The sequence below is a fragment of the Anguilla rostrata genome, chromosome 8, assembly GCF_018555375.3.
Source record: "Anguilla rostrata isolate EN2019 chromosome 8, ASM1855537v3, whole genome shotgun sequence".
Lineage (NCBI taxonomy): Eukaryota > Metazoa > Chordata > Actinopteri > Anguilliformes > Anguillidae > Anguilla > Anguilla rostrata.
This window is the reverse complement of record NC_057940.1, coordinates 10,926,905-10,944,822: the sequence shown is the minus strand read 5'-3', so window position 1 is coordinate 10,944,822 and position 17,918 is coordinate 10,926,905. Positions and strand designations below refer to the sequence as shown.

Genomic DNA, 17,918 nt, shown 5'->3' with positions numbered 1-17,918 from the left:
GCCTCGCCGCTCCTGCCCGCTGGCGGGCCACCGCGGTGCCGAATAGAAGAACCGTGGGGCGCAGACAGCCGCGCAGACGGGCCCTCGCCCGGTCTACGAGACGGTCCGGCGTGTGTCACAAACGTTTTCTCGGCTTTAAAAAAAAAAAAAAAAAAATTGTCTGCCCTCCTCATCCGCCGACGCGAAAGTGTAGCTTCAGTGCCTCCTGTGGTCTCTGGATCTAACAAGGTAAAAAAAGGGCTGTGGAAATTCTCTGCCTCCGAGCCATTGTATTTAACTTTCCAAAACAGTACAAGCAGTAGATGTGCATTCTTGACTGTGTTTCATCACCATAGAGCTCTGTGTTTTTCTTAGAGAACTCAAGCTTTTAGAAATGATTTCTACTTAATGATGTGGATTTTCATAAATATCTCAATTAAAAATAGGTGAGCCAGCCTTTTTTCTGGATTTATTTTCTGTCTTTTAACTGCTTTAACAGGTTCAAATGATGTTTCTGTGAGATATTCTGTCCTATGATTACTTCTTGTTCTTTATTGTGCTTTTCAGATTTTTAACACAATGAAAGATGAGTGATCAGAACTGGCATGCTTTTGTGAAAGACGTTCACCTTCCTGCCGGCACTATAAATTGCTTATGTCATGAAGACAAACTACGACAGTGAGGAAGCAAAGGCAGTGATGATACTGACTGCAAAAAAAGAGTAAAAAAATGACAAGAAGTCAAATCATATAAAAGATTTAAAAATTAATTTTCAGTAACCGTGACACTATTTTACTTTTCCCCCGTCCCGTTGGATTTGCGATCTGACTTTTCTGAGAGACATGTAAGGCAGCTTAATGTTTCTTTCTAATTTATTTAGATTGTCGTCTCATTTGTCTTCACCCCTGGCAGAGTTTTGTGAGCAGGGCCGCCCTCCAGGGGGGCTGGGGGGGCAGGACAGTGTATTTTGTCCTGGGCCCTGGAAGACGGGAGGGGGGGGAGGGGGGGGCACTGGGAATGATATAATTATATAATTACATCATTTTGTCTCGGCCCTGGGAATTTCACCTGCCAGCCCAGACTGAGCCCCAAAAGCCTTCACCCCCGCCTCAAAAAAACGGTGAGGTCCTCAACAGTATGACCAACCCCATTTGTGTTTGGTCCATTTTTTCAGCTTTCTGTAAAGTTGTTTTCTTTAATTTAATTCCTTCATAACTGAGTATGAGTATTTTTTACAACAAGAGTAATGTGCAGAAAAAGTAACAGTAAAATATTTAAGAATAGCTGGTAGAGAAGAATGCCGGTTTCTGAAAACTGGGGGCAGTTCCACAATGAATTCCACAATGCAATGATGCATGACACTAAAACAGCTGTAAAGGCTGAGAAACAAACAAGAATCCCGGGCAGTTCTACATGAAAATATACTGTAACTATTAGCCATGTCCTTTAGCAAGGTAAAAGCCTTTGCCTCGCCTTTGTCCCTAAAATACATAGAGTGCTTCTGGCAGAGATTCAGTTAGCCATGCTACCCTGTACACTCATGTCAAACTGCTGAAGCCAAGCAGAACTGGGAGAGCTTAGTTACTGCCGGTGGCCAGTAGGGGGCACTCTTTCCTCTGGGCTAAATAAAAAATGAAACCCAGTGACAAGTAAAGTGATGGAGGCAATGTGCTGTAGAAGGTGCTAAGATGTTAAATTGAGGTCCTGACACTGTGGTCATTAAAGAGCTCATGGCACCTTTCAAAAGAGTAGCCCTGGTCAAAATCCTGTAATACTGGCACTATACGTCTGACAACCAAATAGTTGTGCTACATTCGACTGACCGAATAATCCCCGGCATTCTCCATGCATACTTATTTCCTCAGGTCATTTCTACAAATGAGAACTCTCTTTATCGGCCTGGTTGAAAAGGGTGAATTAAAAACACATTTAAATAAATACTTGCAAATCCCATTTCTCAGTGCAGGCCGAGGGACGTGAAGGAAACACATTCAGCACTGTGGTCTGTCCAAGGCTCCCTCATGCTACAGCTCTAAGCCTTTAAGACTGCAGGGCCAGTGTTCACCAACCTCGTTTGAATTCAACAGGTATAAAAGCTCTACATCGCCAAAAAAATAAAAAAATAAAAAAATAAAAATAAAAAAACCGAAGGGCTGAATGACCTGTCACTGTTTAGCATGTAAATTGCAGCTGAAGGACCAGTGTATACATATATGTGTGTGTGTGTGTGTGGCAGTGGTGTTGAAATCTAATTAAGCAATATATATTTGTTCTCCTTCTAAACAAGAAGGCACATACTGTGTTAATGGCAAAAAACATGGCATGGTACAGATCAACAAACAGGGCTTCATTTAGAAACAAAAATTTTTTTATTGAAAAGCACATGCCAGGGTAGGTAGGGCTTACTGATGGCTTTTTCTTTACTGAATCTTTTATTTTGACATTAAAAATTATTTTTCACTACCAGTGACTGAGTTTCAGTTAAAAGTTGTATGCTTGCACATACACACATACATGCAATACAGTACTACAGATGACAGAAAAAATAAGTCTTGTTTAATTTTTCCTCCACAATGAAGCTGCCTCCCCTGTAAATTGAATAACAATGTGTTTACGACTTCACAGATTCAGCAGCTCCTTCTCCTACCAATTATCACTTTCCTGTCGAAGTTTAATTAAAATGAGTAAAATGGCTTTGGCGATGTGCAATGGTGGTGAGCCTGTTACAGTGACACACCTGTCTGCAGTCTGCCTCTGACAGGCGAACAAAACACTTTCACTTTGAGTGACTTGGAGAAGTGGAGTGAACTGAACGGGGTACTATTGCAATGTATGCATGGATCTGTCTAGTTGTGCAGAAACAAAACATGATGAAACCAAGGCTACGTTATCGTTGTATCAAAGTAATGAATATTGCTCTGGAAAGCATTGTGGCAAAGGCATCTGTCTCCACATGGCCGGCTAAGGTCAGCCTCAAAACCCCAGGCAAATCACTGCTATGACCATGCAGCTGTGGTGAATAAAATATTTGGAGATGAAAGTGCTCGGGGCCTCTGTCAAAGAAGCAAATAAAATAAAACACAATAATAAAAAAAAATAAAACAGGCTGTCCTTGTATGACTCTGCTCCTTGAGACCTCCGCAGCCAATCAGTCTGAAATAGAATAAAAAAGGGATTTTTAATCACCGGCATTAATAATAGCATTGATGTATTTGACACACTATGAGCCCTGCTTAATAAATGTCAATGGCCATCAGCACCACGCCGCGGTCGCTCATAATTATTAATGAACGGGATGATTGCTAATGATCGCTCGACGGGTGGTTCTGCAAGGTGGCGGCGTTATGGATTACGAAGCCAAACGTGCAGCATCCTCAGTGCAGGTTGCTCATCGCACACGGAGGAAGCAGAGCTGGAAAAGAGAACGCAGGCCAGGCTTGTCAGACTGCAGTCCTGGAGGGCTGCCGCACCTGCTGGTGTTCGGGATGCTTCAGCACTCGAGTGATTAATTAAGTCACTGATTGGCCAGAATCCACACACTGCTTCCAAGGCGTATATTGCCTGTGCATTGAAAGGAGATGGATAAAAAAAAGTGCAGGCACTGCATCCCTTCCGGAGTTTGACACCTCTGACAAAGGTTGACCTGTAACACTATAATTCCATAGCATCTTAAACCACAGGTTGGCAATGATCCTGAAGGGCTGGTGTGTGTGCAAGTTTCAGTTTGTGATGTCTGTTGGTGGTTTTGATGATATTATTTCTAGCCCCCAATAATATATATATATATATATATATATATATATATTAGCTAGCTAGCTCTGTTAGCTAGTGCGACACCAGCTGACACCAGTAGATGGCAGTAGCCGCCAGTCAGTGTAAGATTCGCAGACACTGGAGGTCTAGCTTCGTAGCAGCCTTTGGAATACTAGCAAACTAAGCGAGTTGAAAGCGAGTGCCTGCATACATGGTCATATGAAAGCTTTTATGTTCTGTTTGCAGGTAAGACCGTATGAAGTACACATTTTAAATAGTTTTAGTATGCGTAAAAATTCCTGTTGACTGTTTTACATGCTTATGCAGGAGAATGTTGTAAAATAATGTTGGCTAAACTGGTTAGTAACATAGCTAGCTTGTGTGCTAGACACAGGCTATAGTTTGCTAAGTTCCAGAGGGGTTGTGACTCTGTTATAATGCTTACTTGTGCTTTTTAAACGGGGCTTAATTATTTCTAATGATATTAATTGTTTTTGTTTGAGAAAGAGAGTGCGATACAGAACAGTATTGTAACGTGCTGGCTAGTGGGTTTTGTTGGAATACTAGCAAGCTAAGCGAGTTGGGAACGAATGCCTGCGTGCGTACATGGTTAGCTAAAAGCGTTCAGGTTTTCTTTGCAGCGAAAACGACCCGCTTCCTTTCATTAAGACATGTCACAACAGATTGTGTTGTCATTCTGCGAGTGCAACATTCGCACTGATTCTCTTGGCTCTATTAGCTATCGGATCTGTATACGCCAGTCTGTAGTGCTGCATCAGTGAAATGTTTCACATAGGGACATAAACGGCCTTCAGCTGACGCTCATGCCCTTATCCAGAATGTAGGCCAAAATGGCGGTTCATCAAAGTGATCCTGTTGGCTCAGTGTTTAAGGCAAGAAGTTGGCCTGGAGTCCAGAAGCAGACATGGCGTCATCGTCCACCACTGTATCATCCTGTATCTGATGACTCGGTGTCCCTCTGGATCTCTTTCTTGATGCTACCATGACTCTCATGACTTGGCACTGTATTATAATATAGACCTATTTCATACAACCCCTAAAGGGACCTCAACTAAAATCCTGGATGGCCACTGTGTCTGCTGGTTTTTGACGTGTTTCTGCACTTAAGTGCTTAATTTAATCTCTTGATTGACTAAAGAGACTGGACACCTTGTTTCAAGGCCTAAATTGACTGCTGATTAAAAGAAAATCACAAAAAAGCTGAAATTGTTGACCTCCAGGACTGGAGTTTCAGACCTTTGCCTTCCTTAACTTATAGGCTAACCTCTACCTGCTAATCTGTTACTCTAGATCTGGGCCCCAGATGATTTGAGCCCCATTGACAATTTAGTGAAGTGTATTTTTGACATAAATATTTGGATGTCAGAAACTTTCCTCCTGTTGAACTAAGATAAGAGCGAGATTTTAGCTATTGAGGCCAAGGTCCAGAGAGAGAGAGAAAAACTGTCTGTAAAATTACAAACTCTTGCACCCAACACCAAGGATCAGGTTAAAAACCTTGGTGTGATTATTGACTTAAATTTTGAAGCCCACATCAGATATGTCATAATAAAATTGTCTTTTTATTATATAAGGAACATTGCTAGAGTCTGACTGTCTCTCAGTCTGCTACTGAAAAGCTAATGCATGGCTTTATTTCTAGCAGGTTTGAATACTGTAACGCCCTCCTGTATGGTCTACCAATAAATAAATAAATAAATACAAATTGGTCAATTATAACTTGTGCAGAATGCAGCAGCACGTGTGTTGACAAAGATCAGATGAGAGCTCCCATTAGGCCTACATCCATTTAAAGACCCTGCGCTGGTTGTCTGTTAGTTTTAGAATCGATTTTAAGATCCTTTTATTGGTTTTTAAATAATGAAATGCCAATGCAACTGCCTATTTATCTGAAAGGCTTTTTAGGTATGTGCCCAGCAGAACTCCTAGGTCCTCTGACACCGGTCTCTTAACTGTTCTGAAGGCTAGAACAAAAATGCACGGAGAGGCAGCTTTCAGCTACTGTGGCCCTGGCCTTTGGAACAGCCTGCCGGAGGACCTGCGGGTCTCTGAATCCCTGGGCATTTTTACGAGGAATCTTAAGACACATCATTTTAAGATCGCTTTTACTCAGGATTTTGTTTTTTTTTGCAATGCATTTATTTATTTAGTTATTTATTTATTTATTTCAGCTATTGCCCTGGTTGCTGTTTTTGCTCCCTTGGTTTTATTGGGTTGGAGTGAAAACCAACAGGATGGTAAATCTCCAGCAACAGGGTTGGGCAGCCCTGCACTAGACATTCAAGTGTAGTAGCTACCTTCTCCCCATTCATGTTGCCCTGGTAACCCTCCACCTTTCCATCTCTGCCTTTGTAATCTACTGTTCCTTTTCTCTTTTGCCCTTAGTGTTCTAATGGCAGAGTTACAAACCTTGTCCTTAAGGCCAGCTGCGATTCCAGCCCCAAACTCCAGGCCCAATTTCAGACACATCAAATGCAAGGCCTTTTTTTCCTCAATAAAACTAATTAAAATGAATTTAGTTAGTCTGGAATTAGCTTTGCTAAATGTTGTTATTTTAGCACTCTTTATACTGGATTCAATTCTACATTCATTAACAGATTCAAAATTGAAAATAAGTGTTGCCCTTTATTCTTCTGACAAGCATAGCAATTACCAAAATTAAGGTGCCAAACTGTGAAAAAAAATCTTTTCTTCTTTTTGAAATTGAAGGAAAATGTTTTTTTTTTTGTATTATTATTATTATTATTATTATTCTAGCCTCAATATGCAATGCACATTAAAATGCTCCAAGCAATGGCATTTGTACCTGCACTGCATCAGACTGTAAATGCAAAAGTCCCAGCATGCCTTGTTTGGCTCAGCTTATCTCTCAATAGCAGCCTACAGTAGCAGCTGGCCCTGACATGATGGGAAATGGTTCCCATCACTGCTGGAGCAATTAGGAGTGTCCTAATTAAGTCAAACGGCCAATCATCTCTGCATTTAAATTACCATAATGTTTAATTGCTATTGCTTTTCTTTTTTTTGTTTTTTGTTTTTTACTCGGGCTCCTGAAATGCGTTTGCACATGGGCGTTTGTCTGTGGCTGGGTCTTTCAGCGAGAAAGCTCAAAAACATGTCATGTTTCCCATCAAAGAGAAAAAGGATGGATTGATGTGCCCCATTCACCCCTGTTACAACAGTAGCTCAGTAGTAGCTCAACAGTGGAAAGGTTATTATTTTTTTGGGGGGTTGGGGTGGGGGGTAAATCCATTTCCTGTCCCAAAATAGATTCGCTTATTCCCTCAGTTACAACAAATTGTGGTCGTTTTTTCTCGTGGGTCTCTAGAAGGTTCTGTCATGTTGCTGAAACCATGACAGTGGTTGACAGGGTGGGGTGGGGGGGGGGGGGCATGTCTTGACCTATGTCTTAACCTCACCATTCCCCCAGAGTAACAGAAAGAGATGGGAAGATCAACTTACACACAAGACAAATGTGGGCAAAATGGATAACGTATGGAGTTTGAGCAAAAAAAAAAAAAAAAAATTAAATTAAATTGCATTTTAAACTGCTCAAAATTCCGTTGCACTGAAAGTAATTGGAGTAAGTGCACAAATAGGCATGCTGGCCTCTTAGAAGGCAGACAACTATAAATGCATGGACGCCCCCACAAAAGAAAAATGCTATGTGGAAGCATATTGCCTTTCAGTGCTTTATTTCTTTCTTTCTTTCAAACAGCCACCTTCCACTCGTGAGGGCTGCTAATGCAGAGGAGGTCATTCGTTTTTGTTTTCCCCTCTTTTCGATCAGTTTCTAATACCGAGTCGTTCTCGCCAGGTGCGCTCTTCACTGCAACATCTGCTATGAATTATCCAGAGCCCAGACAGACATACGACTCGTCCGAATCGTGAGTAGATGCTTCATTTGCAGCTTGAGCAAGCAGATAGTGGGTGCGCAATTGACCAGTAGAGGTCGCTGATGAGAAGCAACCACCCCAGCCCCGACCGAATCCCTTCCTCCTGGGGGAGATGACGAAGGCCATCGTGGGTCAGCCTGCAAAACTGCCGGCCAAAATCGGTCGGTACTGGCACAGTTGGGATTTCATTTAAAAATCCGCATTGTGGGATGGATCGATTAACATTTTACTGCATCTTAAATCTTTGAGGATGAAAATGTCTCCAGTTGGCCACCACTGCTGGTCCCTCATCGCACTGGTAACAATGCAAAAGGTATAGCATTAATAACAAGTATTATTATGATATATGGCTATTGGGAGCATCTCATTATGCAGTATTTATAGTATTCAGGGCCACCTGAGACTGTATTACGGGCTTTCTTTCTGACTTGGGCTCATTTTGTTTTTGCTAGCCATTGCAAATGTATGTTCAGCAACTTCACGAAAACACAAAAGACCAAAAGTTAGTTGATTTATGATTTTAAAAAGTTTTTTTTTTCCCCCCACAGTCCGTCGTTAAAGTGAAATATTAAATTGGCATTTAAAAGCTGTATGAATCTGTCTCCCAAGAATGATTCATTGTTTCTTTAGGGATGCCTGTCTGAAAGTAATGCAATCAAGGTTTGTCAGGCAAGGGGGTAACCGAATTAGGCAGGCTATCAACCAAGAACCCTGATTCCTGAAGTGATGGAGGTTTTAATTCTGAGCAGCTTTAATATCACAAAAGGGCACAGCTCAAGACCTTATATGTCTACAAAAGTAGGAAGAATGAGCAACAACCCAAAACTCTTTATTCCAAAGATGTAAGTTTTCTCTTTTAACACATATTTATCTTTCTCAGTCATTGCACTTTAATGATGACTAACTAGTTGCTGTGTCAATATCCGGCCTAGCCCTGCAAGTCTCTGCAGTTCATTACTTAATATTTCACACATGCACTATAATAGAAATAAAGCTAATGGGGAATGTCTTTGGTATTCATACACCATACAACTGGGCAATGAAAGCTTTTGGGAAGAAAGGCTAAAAGCAACAGCCTGTCGCCCAAAGCACGGTTCACATTGTTGCCTGCAGTTTTGGCGGCGAGTAGCAGGACCGCATCTAACGTTGGGTACAGTACATTGCAGCTGGGGTTCGTCACAGAGGCCTACGAGAGGGAGAGTTTTATAAAGCCTGTCCAATCAGGCATTTGAAAGAAGCAGCCAATTGAGAGCCTTATTCTTGCTCGTGTTCAGATTTGCCATGGCGACCATTCACTTGTTCTGTAATGAACACGCCTCTGTCCACTGCTGAGAAACAACCATAACCCATATTTAATAAGGCTGATAATGCTGTTAAGTGGAAAACAAATGTAATTATAATTGAGCATACTGTAGCTGGCTTTCAGCTTAGCCACACACACGCACGCGCACACACACACACACACACACACACACAAACTGCTGCCCTGGATACATGTGGATCTGTTGGGGGTTAGCAGGTGACTATTGAAGCCCGTAACTTCCAGAAACGAAAAGGTGTCGTTGGTTTGCCCACACGCTCATTTGATAGCAACGTGTGACTGCCAAACCCAAGATAACCAAAGAAGCACAAAAACACAGACGCTGTTCATTCACACTTCAATATGTCACACAGGACAGACTGAATGAGCCCCCCCCCCCATCCCAGCCATCCCAAGTGGTATCTGTGGTGCCCCCCCCGTCCCTGTCCACCTCCACCCCCCCTCACTGAAAACCCCTCTTGGTTCGTCCTTCTTCCCGGCCCCCGGGGCAGTGCGGTCGGGCCTCTAAATATTCCGCCGGTAGATGAGGTGCCAGCGCTGATTTTCCGGAGCGATCGGGGAGGAAATGCGTATCAGGCGGCGCTTATTGGTCTTTGCCAGGTCAAGTCAAAGTGAGTCCTTCCATCCTGAGTTTAATTTCTCTCTCCCTCTCTCTCTCTCTCTCACATAAAGCACTCCCAGTCCGCAGCTCACTAACCCCTCAAGGTCGTTTGGCTGGGAACCGCTCAGATTGCCAATGACTGTAAAGCTCAAAGGGCCGGCATCTGTGCTGCTCACAGTCCGTGGGAGTACTGCCACACATTCAGAGTGTCTGCACCGCACACTCCCAGCGTTAGTACTGCCACACATTCAGAGTGTCTGCACACCGCACACTCCCAGCGTTAGTACTGCCACACATTGAGTGTCTGCACACTCCCAGTGTTAGTACTGCACACATTCAGAGTGTCTGCACCGCACACTCCCAGTGTTAGTACTGCCACACATTCAGAGTGTCTGCACACTCCCAGTGTTAGTACTGCCACACATTCAGAGTGTCTGCACACTCCCAGTGTTAGTACTGCCACACATTCAGAGTGTCTGCACCACACACTCGCAGTGTTAGTACTGCCACACATTCAGAGTGTCTGCACACTCCCAGTGTTAGTACTGCCACACATTCAGAGTGTCTGCACCACACACTCCCAGTGTTAGTACTGCCACACATTCAGAGTGTCTGCACCGCACACTCCCAGGGTTAGTACTGCCACACATTCAGAGTGTCTGCACCGCACACTCCCAGGGTTAGTACTGCACACATTCAGAGTGTCTGCACACTCAGTGTTAGTACTGCCACACATTCAGAGTGTCTGCACGCACACTCCCAGTGTTAGTACTGCCACACATTCAGTGTCTGCACACACTCCCAGGTTAGTACTGCACACATTCAGATGTCTGCACACTCCAGTGTTAGACTGCCACATTCAGAGTGTCTGCACGACACTCCAGGTTAGTACTGCCACATTCAGTGTCTGCACCCAGGTACGCACACTTGTGCTGACACCAGTTAGTACTCCACATTCAGTGTCTGCACCACACTCAGTAGTCTGCCACAGAGTGTCTGCACACTCAGTGTTTACTGCACACATTAGTCGCAACTCAGTTTAGTATACCTTAGCCTTCAGGCACTAGATCCCCAAAACACACACCCTCCTCCTCACACACACACACCCTATGCATGCTGCCCCCTCCTTATCCTGCCTTTCAGCTACTGAAATTTCAGTGCTGCTGCTAGACCAACTACTACTAGACCTTCTACTACTAGTACTACTACTGCTAGACCTACTACTACTAGACTTGCTATTACTACTACTACTACTACTACTAGACATACTTCTGCAACCACTACTACTACTAGACCTACTACTACTACTAATAATAATAATAATAATAATACTTCCCAAATTTGTCAGGGATAAGATGAAAATGGAAAATAGTGAATAAGCTCGATATCTTCAACTGGGCATCAACTGGACGTCTAATTCCCCCTAAAATGTTCCTCCCCGTAGGCTGCTGAGATTAAGCAAAGTCAGGGATGTTTCTTTCAAGTGAACAGCAACTGGGTCAGGCTAGCCTACATTATCTCCATCTGCCAGGCAGCACAATGAACGCTGCAAATAGACTGACACAAACAAACGGGGCTGGAGTCAGCGCAAGGTCACTTCCCGCCGCCAACGCCGAAAGACGGGGCGTAGCTGATCCCCAAAGTCCCCGTCGTGTTCCGTCTTGTCGCACGTCAGACCTGCCGCGCTGTCTGACGTAACGGCGAAATAGCTTTTCCTCCTATTCCCCCACTTTTATGGAAATGCCGCCTCGGCTGTTGTAAACGGACCTACCGCAAGCAGATGCACGTTTCACTTAGAAGCCATGCGATGCACTGCAGGACGTGTGTCATCTTAAGAAGGTCACGTGAATTCTTTCACCCGGGAGAAGGGAATCAGAACAGGAATGCTGGCGTGCCATAGGTTAACTGCAAAGATGTGTATGCATGTAAAATGGTAGCATAAACTCCCGGGAGTTTTTCTGCTAGTCTGATTTCCCAATGTCACTTCATTGCGTACGCGTCCTTTTCCAAAGTCACCTACAGGACACAGGAGGCAGGGGTACACGGAGGGGATGGAGATCTGGGCAGGTTTGAGTCTCTTGGGCAGGGGCATCGCTTGAACAACAGCACGTGTTCGACCTGAATTGCCTGACCCAGCTGTATAAATGCATGAGAATCGCTAGCGTGTATCAGAACACAAGCCTGTGAAAATCATTCTCCAAATAGTGTCTGCTAAGCTTGTGATGCAATGGAAAAAAACGGCAACTGATTCCTGCAATACTTCATCATTTCAGTTTAATTTATTTTTAAAATCATTACTATGAAGCATTTTCATGGCTACCAAAATGAAAGACTGTGTAAATAAAGTATGTCTTCCTCTACCATTCAGTCAGACAACGTGTGCAATAAACATCTGCAAAAATTACCTAGTGTCGATCAATGCAATCGGTATTTTTGTTTATGTTCTTAAATTGGTAGAGTAGAAACAGCGAAGGCAGAGGAGCTGGAATATTAAGAAGCAATACAATGTTAAATGAACATACGAATATGAATTTCAGTTAAAAAAATTAATAAAATGCATAATAGGCTGATAGAACACTCATTGTCACAGTGTTTCATCTTAATTTTGAAGAAAGGCAAGGTGTTTCAGATTTTACTGCTCTTTAAATCGATATGTTCTTATTACTTTATGAAACCATTAATATTTAAGCAGGACGGCTATTACTGAAGCTGAATAATTTAATAGTTTTATATTGGCTTTGAAAGTGCAGACCACCATTAAGGTTCTTGTTTTGTTAGATACAGGTAAATATCACATGCATCTATCATGAAACCTACAGGTGATTAAGAAAATCAATGGACGGAGTGTTAACAGTTAAATCTTTGGTTTGATGTATTCTAAAACAGAGGTTTCAATGGCAGTGTCTCACTCAAGATTTTACCCACACATTGATGTATTTGAGAATTATTTTTTTTTTACTCTTAAAACCTTGTTGTAGGAGGCCTCTGATGAGGAATATGTTGACAAATTTGCATTTTTATGTTTTGGTGCAAATTTATGTAAACATGCAGTGTTGGGCTCGAGTAGAAACAGAAATAGTCATTATGCTTCCCAGTTTGAATACTCAAATCACAACTGTGCTAGTTTTAAAACTCAAACTTGATAGTTCAGTTGTGATGATAACATAGCAAACACATGTTGAACTTTCATTCTTATTTTGTTCTTTAAATTCTCTAATTTGTCTTCATATGTGTCCATGTCAGTGTGATACAGAAAGATGCAGTTCTTGTGATCTGTATAGCAGAGGCAGACATCGCATTTGTAGCTGCTGTTTCTATATGCAGTTCTGCAGTGTTTGCAATATCCCCACGTTGACTTTCCTGGGCAGTGTCCTTGCGCCCGTTTCCTTTGCACGCATGCACACGTCTACACGTTTGATGCCATTGTTCTCAAGAGAGAATGGTGACACAATCATGCGATACTCCTTGGAGCACATGGGGGATGTAGGACTGTGACTCTTGATTGTGGGAGGGCTTTTAGGGGGGAAGGGGGGTCTAGAGGCAGGTCACCCACCAACTGAACACAACAGTGACACAATCATAAGATATTCACTGGAACTCGTGTGAAATTGAGGTCTGTTACTATCATTACTGTATTTTGAAGGGGGCAGCGGTGGCAGGGTTGTGCTGGTCACCCGTCAACAGCTGAACACAATAATGACACGAGCACAAAGTACACCATAACTGGAAAATGGAGGGCTGATACTGTCATTCCTACATTTTAAACCCCAATGTTGCATTTTTGCAACCTGGTCAAAATGACCTCAAAAGTAAGAGTTAATTATGTTGTTTTACATAAATTGATTGTCCACAGCTACTGCACACATTTGGCATCCCGATAACAATACTGGAGGTCATGCATGTCCTTCAAGTGGTGGAAAATCCTGATGTTATGGCAGACAGAGAGGATCTGCTCGCGTGGGACGTGTCCCGAGTTGGCACTGGTCGAATGAAAGTTTGTAAGACGTCACACCCAGACGTCACCTCCGTACACCTGCCTCTTTAATGTGATTTAAGGTGAGTTAGAAGACATCGTTTGACATTTAACAAAATTGTAGTGGTCTCGGGGAAGATCGGCAGACGCGTCATCTAATGTGGACGTGCACTGACAGGACAGCCGAGGACGACAGAGCCACTTCTACTTAATCTGCCCGACCGTGCGACGTCGCAGATTTTTTTAATTTTTACTTTTCCATTAGGGTGTTCACCTCGGTGTCTTTACAGACTGTTTACTCTGTCTGCGCGAGAGGCTTCGGGCCACCGTTCTTTCCTCTATCCGTCATCAGCATTATAATTATAGCCCTTTTTAATGAGCTCCATAAAGAGGACTGCTTCCCTCTGCACTTATCATAAATGAATAATGTATTGAATTTTCTGATAGCGAAACTGTCGTTGCTCGACTCTGTCAGCCCCGTGTGAGAAATTAAAACAAAGGGACGCCAGCCCTTCTGTAGCGGCGTGCGATAACGGCGCGCAGTCATCCTACATTACTCTTTTTTTTTTTGTAGCGCCAGATAAAAGGACTGTTTTCCGCGCTTAAAGACGATGTAGACGGAGACGGCTTCTGATTCGCAGTCTCCATTAGCCGCGCGGGTCTGAATCGCTCGCTGATTGCGGCGTCCTTGACGGAGGCGATACGCTTTCGGCGTCGGGTCCAGGCTGCGCCGTGGAAACGGGCTCGTGACGTTAACTTTTATGCCTTTGGAAGCCGCCGCTGATGTTCGGAAATGAAGTGGCTTTTGATCCAGAGTGAATATGTCTGCGGTGTCTGTCCAGGCTCACACACACACACACAGGGACTCATTCACATTGACCTAAGTATTATTCTGAGACCAGGTTAAGGGTTGTAGATGGGTGGTACATTCTCACGGTTTGGCTCTGCCCCGCTGGCTGCCAATTAAGACAATGGTTCCCAGGGCAACCAGGCACACCTGCAGCTGATTAACTGCTCATGTTAACCTATTACCTGCGACTCACCAATGCCACACAGGGTTGTGAAGTACCTGCCAGTGTCAGTTATTTATTTATTTTTTTGGCTGTTCAAGTGTTTTTGACCCTGTACGCCACTTACTGTATTGAATGCACTCTGTAATATACTGTAATATTCAGGAATCTTGAATGGTGTCTAAACGGTAAAAGCATTTCAAATAATTCTTTCACTCTGGTTTAAAGTCCACCTGGATAGCGGGTGGACAATTCCTATTGCAGTTCTTCTCACACGTGAATAGAAAAATATATTCTTGACAGTTAATTAAAGAAAGGCATATGTAAATGGCCCTGGTTCAGTCGGTTGTGTGAAAGTTCTTCACTGCTAATGCGCTTCGAAGCGTGCAAGGTTTGGGGGAGAGTAGCTCTACCCAAGGCTAGGTCTGGAGCTGTGGATTCTAGATATCAGCATTTTGCCTTCCTGCCAGTTTGCAGGCGCATACATCTCTAATTAAAGAGTCTAATTTTTAATTAAAACAAGTATGCAAAGCAGGCAAGGGATCAGCGACTGCAGAAAGAGTGGCTGGAGAAACTGACACTGCAGAACGATTAGCATGAGGGACTGAGACTAGAAGGAGTTGGTGGAAAGACTGAGACTCCAAAGATTGGTGTAACTGAGACTATAGAAAGAGTGGTTGGACACTGCAGAAAGATGTGTGAGTAACTGAGACTAAAGCCTGTTTCACATGTGCACTGCTACCCTGAACTTGTCTAGACATTACCCGGAGGAGCTGTATGTGAGAACACAAAATGTCCGAATCATTTGGACCGGACATTAAACAGACTTTACCGAGCCAGCTCCCCAGTACAAAGTCCGTGTAATGTCCGGTTGAGCCCATGTGTGAATAGAGCAGGTCATTGTCCGGAGAATTCACGGTGAGCAAGTGGGCGTGTTGATGACGTTTCTGTCCTGCGACTGGCGCGAAACCGGAAGAATGCACACAAAACGCTGCGGCTTTCTTTCTCCCGGGGGGGTCTTCGCGCACGGAGCGTAGCTGCTTTGTCCTCTTTTCTGCTTGCCTGTATATTGCTTTCCACTCTTTCGTTGATATTGCGGATACGTCAAAATACATATTGACATCAGTGCAAAAACAGTCATCATTACGGATGAGTCGGCAGCCTCGTCCGCCATCTTCGAGGTGCTGTGAACAAAACACTGCGATTTCCCGGGCGTACTTTTTGCGTCATGTCCAGCCTCCTGCACGCTCTACCCAGGCGCCACCCCTCGCCGAAACCAAACAGAGTATTTCCAGTACGTGAGAACATGTCTGACATGGACAATCTCCTGTTGTGTGCTACATGTGTGAGAGGGCAACTCCGGACAATGCCCGGACCTGATTCTCCGGACATTGTCCGGAGTTCATATGAGAAAATGGCTTAAGAGAGAGAGTTGGTGGAGAGACTGAGACTGCATATAGGTTAGTGTGAGTAACTGAGACTATAGAAAGAGAGGATGGAGAAATTGAGACTGCATGTATGTGTCAAGAAACAGTGTGCGTAGAATGTGTGACAATGGGGGAACCTGGATTCAGTACCCAGAAGGTTGTCAGTTCAAGTCACAGGAAGTCGACTGCTGGTTTACAGTGCAGCAGGTTTGTTAACCGCTACTTAAGGGCATGGACTAAGAAAATGAATTAAAAGAACATACAGAGGCAGTGGTGAGCACTGACGTTGACCCTGAACACGTTGAAATCAATTAATTTTGAGTGGCACGGCCAAGCATTCTGAAAAGTCCCTTCCCAAATCGGTTTTTACCCATGTCCTGTTTACTGCAGGAAAGTGATATTTAGACAGGCAGAACCACTCCAGAACAGAACAATCATCTGAGGAAAATTCTCATTATTTTCCTTGGTTTGTCATTGTTTGCATTCTAAACTATTTCCCAAATGAGCCCCTTGGATCTACACCTTAATGAGATGTGAACAGATCAAAGCTATTTGCGAATTCTGAATGCTACATGACCATGAAACTCTAGTTTGCCTTTTGGCTTCAAGCGTGTCAGACTGGGGATGTTTGAGAAAAAAAAAAGTATGTTATAATTAAAGGCTCACAATGTTGATAACAATGAAATATACATGAGTCTAACAGTTTGGTGGAAATTCTGATTAATTTGGCTATTTGGTTGGAAACTGATTTAAACGTGTAATGATCAAAAACCATCTCTAGAAAGAACATCAACTGGTTGGAAAACAACACTAAATCCATTGGGAGGTTATCACATTTACATGAAGCTCAAAGGTCTCGAATTGTGTGTCATTTCACATTTGATCAATTGGATCGTACTTTAATCTCTTTGCAGCAGCTTCCGATTCCTCTCAAACAGCAGTGAAGTGAAGTTTTATTTATAAAACGCCATTAAAATTAAAATTAGCTGCTTTTCACATGGGAGGTAAGTCATTGTTTTATCTTTGGCAATAAAGCCGAATGCTGTGCAATCCATTAGCTGCATCAGTAGAGTATGTTTGGCTCTCTCTCGCAATAATCCTGTAATGTTCAAATTTAATTTAGATGTAGTCACGGGCGTGTGATAATTCTCAGAAAATGTGCCAGTGGAGCGTAATTCAACACTGAAACCGCGATACGCTCAATTCCACAGTCATACTGCGTGCGGCACATTCATCAGTGGATAATGGGAACTGTGAGATTTAAAAAAAAAAAAAAAAAAAGATTTTTTATAAAAATTTGAGAAAATACTACGAAGTACTGAATTCCTGAATCAAGATGGCATCGGAGGGTCTGATTTTACTGAAGGTTTTGTTGTGCTGCCCCCTAGAGAAGCTCAGCGGAACTGCGGGCCATTTGAAAGGGTTCCCGTTTGACAAGTGTCTGCGTTTGATCTGTCGGCAGAGTCTATTTTCCCTGCTCCTCCCAGTTAATGTTGTCACACAGCCGCTCTCATGAATATGCGGCGAGGCGCGGGGAATACTAAACACCCGAACTCCCACATCGAGTGGAGTGACAAGCCTGCCACCTAAACGGGCAAAAGAAAAAGAAACCAGACTTCTGTCTCAGAGGGAGGGGGGGTCCGTACCGTAAACCTCCTGCTGGGCAGGGAAAGCCCCCTCTTGATGTCAGTCTTGTCCCACAGGGGGACCCTGGCGGTAAATTGGACTGTCATTTTTCCTCAGGCCGCTTTCGTCTGGCGCAGCGGCGGCGTTTCTCGACGGCGGCGTCTCGTCGTTCCGCTCGCCGTGTTTCGCGGGGAAACGGACGCGCTCGCCGAGACCACAGCCGGGTCCGAGTCTCCCCACCTCCTCAAACCAGTCCGCCATCCGTCCTTCTGTCACCGAGGTGGCTCATCACAGCGCCGTTCACTGAAAGC

The 17,918-nt window shown here is 43.7% G+C and overlaps 1 long non-coding RNA gene across 3 annotated transcripts in view; it reads left to right on the top strand.

The window, feature by feature from the left end:
- Positions 1 to 3,826: 3,826 nt before the first annotated feature.
- LOC135260787 (uncharacterized) overlaps positions 3,827 to 17,918 on the top strand; it is a 32,528-nt gene continuing 18,436 nt past the window's right edge. The window contains exons 1-4 of one of the 3 annotated variants that reach the window (XR_010331748.1): positions 3,827 to 3,978; positions 7,571 to 7,640; positions 13,425 to 13,627; positions 14,125 to 15,426. This is a non-coding gene — a long non-coding RNA (uncharacterized LOC135260787). Of the gene's footprint in view, positions 3,979 to 7,570; positions 7,641 to 13,424; positions 13,628 to 14,118; positions 15,427 to 17,918 lie in introns of those variants that run through there. The other 2 variants (XR_010331746.1, XR_010331747.1) reach the window with 2 other exon arrangements.